The sequence below is a fragment of the Tupaia chinensis genome, unplaced genomic scaffold, assembly GCF_000334495.1.
Source record: "Tupaia chinensis unplaced genomic scaffold, TupChi_1.0 Scaffold000636_1, whole genome shotgun sequence".
In the NCBI taxonomy this organism is placed as follows: domain Eukaryota; kingdom Metazoa; phylum Chordata; class Mammalia; order Scandentia; family Tupaiidae; genus Tupaia; species Tupaia belangeri.
In genome coordinates, this window is record NW_006160157.1 from 1194201 (window position 1) to 1204149 (window position 9949).

A 9949-nucleotide genomic window follows, 5' to 3' on the forward strand; every position below is an offset into this window, starting at 1 on the left:
AGAAAGTTAGAGAAAGAAAAAACCCCAATGGGATATCCATACTGCAATCCATTCCCAGCCTCAGCCAGCCAGGATTATGAGCGTATAGGTGTACCCAGTGTGTACAGAGAAGCCTCAGGACGTGAACCTGGGACCTTCCCATGTGGTTTTACCAACATGAAGCACTGTGTTACTGCTGCACCACTGCAGCTGCCCTAGTTATTTTCTTTTGTAAGTTAAATTCGAAACTATTAGAATTAATATTCCCAATAATATTGGTAACTGGAAGAAAAAGATGAAAAAAAATCTCACTTGCATGTTGGTGGAATCTTTACATATATATATATATATATATATAATTTATTTATTTATTTTAGTTGCCAGAGGGTGCATAATAGAAAGAGAAAGAGGAAGAAAGCATCCCCTCATAGGATGCTTTTTTGTTTAAAATCCAAAATGTGTAAGTTCTCATTTAGGCCATCAAGTCACATGACTTGTTCAACTTCTATTTTAAAATAAAGTTGACCCTTAATCAAACTTTATTTGAAGAGAATACATGGTATTCACAAGGCCTCTAGGCAGACTAAGTAGGAAAAAGGGGAAAAGAGAATATTGAATATTGAACCCCAATACTATAAATTAAGCACACATGTGCTCCAATATGGAGCAACTCTAGAATTCTAGAGCAGTGTTAACAGCTTACAGCTTTTCCATGCTGGCTTGGTTGATTACAACTGAAGAAATCAGGCAGAATCTGGATCCAGGGAAGAGGTCTCCATCATTTACAATAGAAAGCTTCCCTCCCCCAATGCAGTTGTATTAGCATTCATTTCTTCAGTTCCCAGGTGAACAGTGTCAATGTAATTACAGTGTGTGTAATCTTAGCAAAAACGAAAGAGCAGTATACTCAATTCAAATACGAGGGGGAAATGCTATGCTTTATGATAGCACAGATCTTTGTTCCTCTTCAGAGGCACTTTCATCCCTGCATCAGAAGAGAGAGGTGAGATTTCAGCAGAGTACATCTGCTGCTCTGAGAATCATTTGAGAAAGGGTCATGCTCTTGCTGTAATGGGTCCCTCTTCAAACCCCAAGCAATCGCACCTTGAAACTTCCTCTTTAAACCATTTCTAAATTACACTGCTCAGGTTGTGTAGATGGATATTGTTGTGTAGATCATGCAAGATCAAAAGGAAGTTCAGACCAACCCAAGCAGGTTGTCTGTGCCCTTGAATATGTAAAAAGCAAAACCCAATGAAACAGGAGTCTGTGTTAATTGCTACTCTCAGGAGGGTTAGCTGGGGGCAAGAAAATGAATGAGTTTTAAAACTGTAGTCAGAGCAAAGACCTTGAGCGACAAGGTTAGCAAAGAAAGAAAGAAAAAAAAAACAACTAGTTAAAATCATCACCAGTTGAATGGGATGACATATGAATGATGGATGCAGGTGGGAAAATGGGATTCCCTTCAAAGAAAAGAGTGTGATGTGCAAGGCAATGAGGAAACTCGGGGTCCTGGTGCATGGCACAGGGAGCAGATAATGCCTGTCTTGTGTGCTCATTGCATTGTCAGAAGCTGCTGAAATAAATCTTCTGGGGAGCTGCTATAAAAGAAGGCAAAACCAAGAGCAGTTTTCCATTTTAGTATAAATTTAGAGGAATTGTAATTGTCATTGTGCTACTCTTTAAGGTCAAGTTTTTGTGAAAGGAGAAGTAAAATAAGAAGAAAACTGTGGAAACTTTTTTTTTTTTTTAACTTTTGCATAGGGCATGTGAACTCACTGGAAAGAGACAGAGAGGGAAAATGAGAAAGCACCCCTCTGGGGGATGGCCATGAACCAATCTCTTCTCCACTCTCTTCTTGAAATTTTGGATATGCATGCACATATTCCCAGAATGTTTTTCAAGCTGTTGGGTCTGGGATTCTAATTGCACCATCAGCTATGTCTGATCTACCACCTGCCTTAAACAGCCCCAAACTCCTTCCCCCAACTCCCTGCCCTGACACTGGGCTTTTGAGTGAGACCCATTAAGACCCTATTCCACTTACAATACTTATGAACCTATTTTAAACTTTGTTGAGTCTTTTTTTTTTTAATCAGTAAAATGAGAACAACAATATACCCCCTTATATTCTAAGGAATGATAATGGGGTTAAGGTGAGTAAATCACTGCCAGGAACTGAATAGGATCTCCGGGAATGGTAGATACTATTTGAATGTTAGGGAAAAACAAAGCAAAACAAAACAAAACAAAAAATTGGTTGAAGTCTTTAAAAATGTGTCTTATTTTGGAAAACCAATAGGTCCTATTGATCTTTAAGATGAAAGGTAAGTCTTTGGTTACGGATCAGTGAATGTCATCAATCATACTTGAACTAATAAACAAAAGAAAACAGAAACAATAACAATAAAAAAGGTTAAAACAACACCAATAAACCAAAAGTAAAACCCATACCAAAACAAGCAGAAATCTTTTATAGTTTAAACAAATTTGTAAGAATTACAAAGAGATTAGAGCCTCCATTCTGGTTCAAATGTTCATTCTTTCAAACTGAGTTACTTAAATAATCTCCCAGTCTAATATTGAAGAGTGCTTGATACTCTGCATTTGTGAATGAATAAGAGGAATCCAATAAAGCCTGTGTAACCAGATTAACTTCCCTGATTCATTATTGTTACAGTTATTTCCTTGTCCAGAACCAAGCACTATGTCTCTTCAGTCCCCTATAGTCACAATCATATACACTTGAAGCAGTCAAAGAGAATTCCCAAATCCAGTGAGTCTTGGCTACTTATTTTTTGTTAGTACTAAGCACTCTCAAAACATCTCTAAGAAAGAGGTTAAGCTGTGTCATTAACATAATTTAGAAAACTTGCTATCATTATCCCTTAATAAAATTATTTCTGTACGAGTAGCTATGCATTGACAACCATAAGCCAAGGGCACTGTTTTCTCCTCTCCAGTGGGAGCTTTTTCTTCCTACTCCTTAGGTACAAACTTGACTGTCAGTAAAAGTGACTGAATAAGAAACTGTCAGGAATTTCCACAAATAATTAAAGCATCAAAATAAATAATAAATGACTAGTACGAGAGAATGTTCCTTTCTCTTCATAATACACTCAGTGAAGAAAGAACACAAGATTCAAGATAATCTAAAGCTTCCTGCTGGTTTTCTCATACACATTTACATCATTTTTACATTTTTTTGAAGTATTTATTGTCTTAAAAACAGTAACAATTTTATATTACCAGAATATCTGTAGAGGCAGTGTAGTTTGACTTCCTTCCCTTTAAAGAAAAATAGGAATATATGTGACAGTGATTAAAATTCAGTTTCAGAATGAAAAAGAAATCTATCCCATAAATATTCTGGCTCAACTCTGAACTTTCTGACTCTTTCTCCCTTCTCTCTCTCTATTGGAAACATCTTTCCATCTTTCTCTCCTGTTTTACATGTATTTGCTTTTTGCAACAATAGAGAGAGAAAATAAATGAAATGGAAAAGATGGTTGGCAGGTAGAAGAGGGTAGAATTACTTTAGCTTTCAAAGAGAAAGTTAAAGTGAATTGCTTCCTTTTATTGTCATGTGTAGCTCAGAGCTCCAGACTGGGGAACATAGTCTTTTGGAGGTCCCCTCTGGATGTCCGATCAGATATTCCTTAGGAGGTGTAAAGGGAAGGGTCATATAACTTCCAGAGGAACTGAATAGCTTCCCAGTTAAAACAAAGAAATAGTAATGTGTTCAGAAACATACTTAATTTTTATTTTCCAGGTTCTTTTGTACTGAAAATTCCATGAAGGCAGTGATCTTATTTGTTTTAGTCATTAATATATTCCTAATACCTATCAAATAGGAAGTACTTAACATACATTATATCTGCTAGATGAATAACAGTAGCTAATACCTATTGATCAATTTCTTTGTGTCAAGACACACTTGTAAGAATAATCCTTATGTTATCATTGTGGCTCCTAAAACATTCAGTGAGAGGTGAGGAAGCAGAGATGAGGGGCAGAAGTTGATAGTTTGCCAAGGTCCCTGGCTGGCAAGTGGCAGAGGATTTATACTCAGACTATCTCCAGAATCTGTACATAAATATTTATTGGCTGATTAGAATATGCATGGTTGTATGAAATCAGTGTTTTGTCCACTTTCTACTCTCACACAGTAACTCAGTACTTCTTAAACAAAGTATATTGGAAGTTTTCTCTATAAACCAAGCAGTTCTTTGGCAAATTTTGTAATCCAGTTCAATTCTGACATTATCCTCCTAGAGAAAGTGTTGGATTCCACAGGTCTGGGGTTTAGTCTTGTAAATAGCACTTCTACTTCAGATGCCAATCATAACCCTAGGTTATGTCACCTGTGCTTCTAAGCAATCAACTATAAACCGGGGTTCTGATGACGCCTCCTTGGGTTTTATTAACTTGCTTCAGTGGCTTCAGAACTCAAGGAAATACTTTATGTTTAGCAATGATTCCACAGGATGTTACAAAGCATGCAGATAACAGCCAGAAGAAAGAAATGCACAGGATGAGGTATACAGGAAGGGGTATGGAGTTTCCATGTCCTCTCTGTGGATACTACTCTCTAGGAACTGCTCAGTTATTCTGAAGACCTTCTGGACTCTGTCTGTCCTTTTAGGTTTTTAAGGAGATTACATTATTACCCATTGGTGAGGACCTCAACCTTCAATCTCTCTCTCGCTTCCCCACAGGAGGTTGGAAGTGGGGTTGAAAGTCCCAACCCTCTAATCCTGCCTTGGACTTTTCAGTGATTAGGCCCATCCTTAAGCTGCCTAGTGACAGCCTACAGCCAATCATCTCTTTATCGTAAAAAGACACCATTATCACGCCAGAATTCCAAGGGTTTTAAAAATATCTGTCAAGAAGTGGGGACCAAGACCAAATATATATTTCACTATCACAGAATATTAAGGTCATATTTCAGTAAGGAATTATTTCATATATTGTGGATAGTTTAGCAGAGGGGGAAAGGTCTCATGATTTCCATGTTCCCTTGACAGAGATGATAGCATAGACCAAACCATATTTCAGATTACAGGGGTAATATTTGATTCGAAAGTGACTTAGGTGATTTTGAACTACATCTATGGGTATTAGGTTAATTAAACCTTGGGAATTATTGGGACTTCTTTCTCAAGTACTGAAGCTGTGACATGAACTCTGTGCTAGTGGGCCCATTAGATTGTTAATACCTTGAAGAGATAATAAAGATGGAATGAATTTACTTAACTTTTATTTGGTACCTACTGTATTCCAAGTACATTACAAAGGAAATGTGTATTATGCATCTTTATATCCTCACAGCCTAACAAAATATTCTCAGACTATATTTCAAGTAGAGTACTCAGTAAAAATTTATTTTCATTTTTTAAAGTTTATTTATTTCTTCTGTGAGTAAAAGAGGTAAAGAGAGAAAGAGAGAGGGAAAGACAGAGAGATAGCACCCCTAACAAAGTTTTGAAGCTGCAATCCACGCTCAGCCTCAGATCATAGGTATATGTTGCAGACGGGTCAAATCTTGAGATGACAAAAGTGTACATACCAGAGTAAGAAAACCCAGAATATTGTTTCTTTCCCTTGTTTGGCTTTGGTATCAGGGAAATGCTGGCCTCATAAAATGAATTTGAAAATTTTCCCTTATCTTTCATATTTTTGGGTTGAGTTTGAGAAAGATTGGTAATAATTGTCGTTAAATGTTTGGTAGAATTCACCAATGAAGTCTTCTGGTCCTAGGCTTTTTTGTGTGTGTTAGGAGACTTTTTAAATTACTGAATCAATATTCTTACTCATTATCGATCTATTGAGGTTTTGTGATTCTTCATAACTGAATGTTAGTAAGTTGTATGTTTCTAGAAAAGTATCCATTTCATGCAAGTTATCCCATTTGTTGGTATATAATTGTTTCTAATCTCTCATGATCCTTTCTATTTCTGTAGTGTTTCCTCTTTCATTTTTTTTCATTCATTTAAATTTTTGTTTTTTAGTCTAGCTAAAGCTTTGCAATTATGCTTATGTTTTCAGAAAATTGACTCTTAGTTTTATTGTTTTTTTTTCCTATTGTTTGCCTCATTTCTATTTTATTTATTTCTGCTTTGATCCTCATTATTTTCTTTCATATGCTAAATTTAGCCTTAGTTTGTTCTTGCTCTTCCAGTTCTCTGAGGTGTGATTTTATGTTGTTTATTTCAGATCTTTATTTTTTTTCATGTATGTATTTATTGGTATAAACTTTCCTCATAGAACTCCTTTTGTTGTATGCCATAAGTTTTGGAAGTTTGTGTTTCTATTTTTATTTGTCTCCAGATAGTGTTTGATTTCCTCTTTTTAAGAAAATTTAAATGCTAGAGAGCATATATACATGCACAAGAGTGAGAGAACACCCCTTGATGAGGCCTCATAATGCTGTAATTCCCTTGCCTCTAATTTTCCTGCCTCAAATTCTCCTTCCCATCAGGATACTGGGCATTCACATATGTGTGTTTGGCATATTGCTACATGAGCCAGGATTCTAAATGGGGTTGATCATTTGGGATCCAGCTTCTTCTGCACATCACTTTAATTGATGCACTGTGAGGCCAGCCCAATTTCTCTTTTGCCTTCTTTGACTTACTGGTTGTTCATGAATGCAATGTTTGATATACATGTATGCAAAATTCCAGTTTTCTTCCTGTTATTGGTTTTTAGTTTCATAGCAGTGTGGTAGAAAATGTATTTGATATTATTTTAATCTCAAACTTGTTAAGACTCCTTTTATGGCTTATTCTGGAAAATGCTCCTTGTATTCATGAGAAGAATGTGTATTCTGCAGATGTTGTATAAAGTGTTCTATACACGTCTGTTATGTTCATTTGTTCTGAAATATACTTTGAATGTTATACTGTTGATTTTTGCCTGTATAGCCATTCATCGTTGGATGTAAGATATGGTTATTGATATTTTTTACTGTTATTTATTTCTGCCTATTTCTCCCTTCTGATGTGTTAGTAATTGCTTTGTATTTAGATGGTTCATTTTTGGGTGCATATATACTAGCAGTAACTATATCTTCTTGATGACTTGACCTCTTTATTATAATTATTATTTTTTAGGTTTTTGCTACAGGGCATGTGTGCTGGCCAGAGAGAGAAAGAGAGAGGAAAAGTGAAAAATTATCCCCCAGTGAGAATGGCCACAACAATCCCTTTTCCTTCATTCTCCTCTTGGAATTTTGGGCATCCACACACACACAAATGCCTGGGTGATTTTCAAGCTGCCAGGTTCAGGACTCAAATGGGGCAGTTGGCCATGTGGGTTCGGCACCATAACCACTATGCCACCTGCTGGCTCTGACCTCTTCATTATTATGTAATGACTTTTTTTCTCTTGTAACAGTTTTTGACTTGCTTATTTGATATAAATTTAGGTACTTTTTTTTTCTTTTGGTTTCCATGTTCATGGTATCTTTTTCATCTTTTCACTTTTAGTACATGTATGTCCTTTAAAACTAAGAGGAGTCTCTTATAGGCAGCACATAGTTGGATCTTGTTTTTTGTTTATTTTTAAACCTTTTCAGCTATTCTATGTCTTTCGATTAAAGAATTTAGTTCATTTGCATCTGAAGTAATTATTGACATGTAAGAACTTACTATTCTCATTTTTAAAATAGTTTTCTGGGTTCAGCCTTTATAATAATACATTGGGTGCATATGGATGGGACTGCAGTATGTCTGATCCCCATGGAGGGTGCTTTTCTCGATTTCTCTCTCTCTGTCACGCAGACATGTGTTTTATCATATATTAACAAAAAAAATTGTTTTATGTTTTGCTGTTGCTTTGTTCTTCTTTCCTCTCTTCCTTTCCTACAGTGATTTTTGTAATTCTTTTTTCTTTATTTGTGTGTATTTACTATAGGGTTTTCTTTGTGGTTCCTATGAGACATACATAAAACATAAGGTATAATCCTTATGTCTCTTAATGGTGTCCTACAAATCTCAAATAGGATAATTTCAAATAACCAGTCTTTAAGTTCTTAGATCTTTATATCTGCTTGATCGAGTCCTCTGGTGAAGCTCTTTATGATAATTTTCATTTTATTTTTTGCTTCTTTACATTTGATATTTTCTTTTTTATTTTGAAGTTTAAAAAGCAGTTTTATTGATGATACATCTACCCAAACTCAGGCCCCAATTCCTTCATGCAGAAGGAGTCAAGGCCCTGTGGCCAGCATGGTCAGGCAAAGACTGCTGTCTCCGTGTCCTTCTGCCCCAGGCAGTAATGAAGCTCAGGAAGTGCCCTTAATCTCTCTGCTCAGGGATGACATCCCTCTGAACCTGAGGAAGCATTTCATAGCCAACCATGAATTTCCAGACAGCGGCAGCACGCAGGAGTGGAAGGTAGTAATGAATATGCAGTTACCAATCGTCCCAGTTGGCCCCAACTTCTGGTCCATTGGAAGCCCCATGTGAGCCCATTGAATAGGGAAAGGATGTCTCAAATAGGTTGTAATACTTGGTCAAAAGCTCCTTCATGATAGAGGCAAGATCATTATGCTCAGCTGGAGTCAGCTCAGGCAGCTGTTGTATAGGCCCATGGGGCAACATCAGTGTCTGGAAGGGCACCACACTGCCTAGAAGAGGACCAGCTCTATCCAGTGCTCAGTAGCAAGGAGAAGACACTCATTCCTGAGTTGCCCCTGCAGGGCATATTCCATTAGCAGGAGCTCTCCATGCTGATTCTGATAGGTCCACTGAGATTGCTCCTCCTGATGAGGGACATCTGGCAGGAAACTGCTGGCCCACACCTGGCAGTGAGGGTAAGGGTTGGAACAGCCCATCATGGCTCCTTTGTTTTCAAAGATCTGCACCAAGGGTACTGGACACCCAGCTCTTCTGTCATTGAAGCCCACACATCAATGACAGCCCAGATCTCAGGGATTGACGTGAGTGACAGTGTCACATCTGACCCGAGATGGAAGCATATGACTTTACAAACTCCTCGAGCAGCCTGTACTTGGAACAGGGGATTATCACTGGGTCCTGGATTGGGGGCATCAGGCTGCATACCTGGGAAGTTGTTGTCGAATAGATAGGTGCCATTGTATTGGGGATTCACCTCTCTATTGGCTTGTCTGGTCCCAGGACACAGAGGACTGAGAAGGTTATAATGGGGAACTGTTGGCAGAAACCAGGACTCCACTTGCACCTGCTAGGACTACTTCATGGAGTGAGATGACACCAGTATCCACTCATCTTGCAGTGGGTTGTAGTAGATATACTGACGCTCACTCACCCAGAAGGTTGCTGCCATGGTGTCCATCTCTGACACCTGCTGGCGCTGCTCAGAACAGGTTCTGTTGTGTGACATTGGGCCACCAGTGGGTCATCTGGAATGTCTCTCAATATTTTATTTTTAAGTGATTTATTTTTGTTGATCTTTTGTTTATGTATAGCTTCCTTGATTTTACTGTCTATTTGTGTTTTATTATAGTTTGCTGCTTTTCCATAAAACAATAATTTGAAATTCTTGTCAGGTGTGTTATAGATTTCCATTTCTTTGAGATCAGTTACTGAAATATTAGTGCCATGTGTCTTTGTTTTGTTGTTGTTCTGTGTGTATTTTGAAGACTGGCATAGCTGTCTTCACATTTGGAAAATCAGTGACCTTCTTCATTCTTTACTAGCAGGCTCTAGGAAAGAAACACCTTTGCCAATTTTCCAGGCCAGAGATTCTGAGGCTCTCAGACCTCTGAGGCTCTCTTAGACATACCCACACCATCCTTCTTATTCCCTTTCAGGAGAAATTCTTAAAATTACATCCCAAAAGGCAAACCCCATGCCAAGAATCTCCTGTTTATTATGTGGCAATGCCCTGAAATGTCCAAGTTTGTTTGCTTTCTCCTAATCCCTCAGAGTTGAGCTGAACAACTGAGTATGCTTGTGAAAAAGGATCACATTTGATGTGTAGG

The 9949-nt window shown here is 37.6% G+C and overlaps 1 pseudogene; it reads right to left on the minus strand.

Moving 5' to 3' along the window:
* Nucleotides 1-8214: 8214 nt before the first annotated feature.
* LOC102490964 (galactose-1-phosphate uridylyltransferase pseudogene) lies at nt 8215-9348 on the minus strand (annotated as a pseudogene).
* Nucleotides 9349-9949: the final 601 nt, after the last annotated feature.